Source organism: Xyrauchen texanus, chromosome 9 (genome assembly GCF_025860055.1).
Source record: "Xyrauchen texanus isolate HMW12.3.18 chromosome 9, RBS_HiC_50CHRs, whole genome shotgun sequence".
Lineage (NCBI taxonomy): Eukaryota > Metazoa > Chordata > Actinopteri > Cypriniformes > Catostomidae > Xyrauchen > Xyrauchen texanus.
This window is the reverse complement of record NC_068284.1, coordinates 13,022,413-13,025,013: the sequence shown is the minus strand read 5'-3', so window position 1 is coordinate 13,025,013 and position 2,601 is coordinate 13,022,413.

Below are 2,601 nucleotides of genomic sequence, written 5' to 3'. Positions count from 1 at the left end.
TGCATGTTTTTTTCTATAACCACCCGTATTTCGACAAGTCCCGCCTTTGACCGTATCACTCGCTGCGGACGTGTGAATGACTTCTCAACTATCCAATCACAGACCACTGGTGAGTCTCTACCAGCCAATCCTGTCAGAGGAGGCGGGGTTTCTCGGAATAAAGGTGAGGAAAAATCAAACGCCGAACTCACGTCTGTGACTTCAGCTTCCGGGTGTCAGAGGGTTGAACGAAATGTCGGCCATCTTTCATGCATTTAAACAGAAGTGGCCCGTCTATGCAGAAAATCTCTGGTTGAACTTGCAACATCCACCAGACAGAAAAGAACAAGTGCGCACAGTCAAGTAGTCCACATTTGAGTAGATTTTGTAGCTGTTAGACGTATTCAATTTATATGATAGATAGAATTTAGGTTTATAAATGCTGAAAAAAAAAAAAAAAAACGTTATCTGAACGATTGTTGTGTCGGGAATTAATGCAAAATACAGCTATTATGCTAATTTAGTTTCGATTTTATTATTATTATTTAATTTTTTTACCGTTAGGAAGTTTAAGAATTTGCACTATAAAATCTTATTCAATGTGTTGATTTCGGCAGTCTTCAAAATAAAGGTTAATTTAACTAATTTGAACTTAAAAACGCGACGCAGCGCCAAAGGCACGCGTATATGACGTATGTGTATATTTAAAAATATTTTCAAAACAGTGCAGTTGTCCCTTGGTGATTCCATTATGATGTAGCACAGGGAAATCCCAAAGTAGAAGATATTTTCCATCTGCATTTGGTCTGTTTCTAAGAATAAAGAGACTTCAAAGAAATGCAACTTCTGAATTACATTTTTACACTGACATGTAGGCCTATCAACTCATATTTCCTAGTATGCTTCTTGTTTCAAAACAACAATAATAATAATAATAACAAATCTGTCCTGCAGAAGATGGTAACCATAAAGTGATGTGCTCTTAAGAGGGGAAGTGACTTGAGAGGAACATAATTGCGCATCCCAGGGGAGGACTGGCCATTAGGAGAACTGGGACATTTCCTGGTGGGCTGGCCGCGATGACGGCGCCGGTTTCACAAAAGCATTTGTCTTAAGATGGTTATTTATATCTTCAGCTTTAGTGTGTCTAGGAAATATTAGACTCCCAAACATTACTTTTGCTAAAAACAGGGAGCCCTGCAACAGATGTCATGGCCCCCACAGAGCCCCCACTGAACATCATGTCAGTCTGAGATTACATGAAGAGACAGAAGCAATTGAGACAGCCAAAATAGATTGAAGAACTGTGGTGAATTCTCCAAGAAGCTTGGAACATCCCATCTGCAACAACCAAGAAAAACTGTGTCCAAGTGTACCTAGGAGAATTGCTGCTGTTGTAAAGGCAAATATGGTCACACCAAATATTGATTTATGTTTTTTATGTTTAGTGGACTTTTTATGACATTAAGTGATAAATTATACTATTAAATCAAACTATTTATGTCATTTTTTGTGAAGACATCCTCACTATGCATCATTTTTCACAAGTGCTTAAAACTTTTGCACAGTACTGTATATAAAACATTTCCTTGAAAAATGTATTTTAAAACTTTTTGGAAATGAATGATGAAGTTGTTTATACTCTCATGTATTTAAGTTGAAAAGAAAGTATTATAACCATAACACTTGGTTACACCACATGACAATTTAAATGTTTGAAATATTATTGTAGAAAATGCTATAAAGGTTTTTCAAAAATGTATGAGACACAAAGATTACATTTCTGAGAACATGACACAAATGTTTTAAACTAGATTTTTTAAACATATTTCTCATTTTAACACTTTGGACAACCTTATTCATCAATGAACAATTTGGCCCTTATTTGACAAGGGCCAAATTGTGATGGCTGGACGACTGGGTCAGAGTATCACCATGGGAAGAAGGCAGGCCGGCGGAGGCTGTGAGATACTCTAATGTTATGTTGGAAACTTTGGATCATGAGAGAGAGAGAGAAAATAATTTGTACAAAAATGGTCACTGGGCATAAAGTACAAATATAATGCATTCTACATATGGTATTCATGTGCGGTGTTAATTTAGGTAACACTAGTCAGCAACTTTATAACATGCAGGGTGACAGAAGTGTCCGTAAAATATTTTCTAATCTGCTGTTGTATGATATCCAGATTAGCATTCTGGTTTCTACATCAGCTGTTTCCATAAATACACCAGACATTGACAGTTTAGACAAAATGAATGGATAGCTTTCGTTACATCCATGTACAGCTGTAGTGCTACATTTATCATTTAACAGATGGATTTAAAGAGGCAATTTCCAAATAAACATGTCTCAATGGAGTCATCTAGTGGCTACCAGAGGAAAGAGGCTGATACCCATATCCGGCCTGCAACAATACCTACTTGGATCTTTTCAGCTTCAGATTATCACATCATAAGATGCAGAATTTAATGTAACAGTATCAGGAATTGTATTTAATTTTTGCTGTAATAAAGATTTATCACACTACCTGAACCTGCATACTCATTCAGAAATACAAAAATGTCAATATAGGCTTTACAGGATAGATCATTATGCAAAAAGGGAAATAGAGTGTGTAA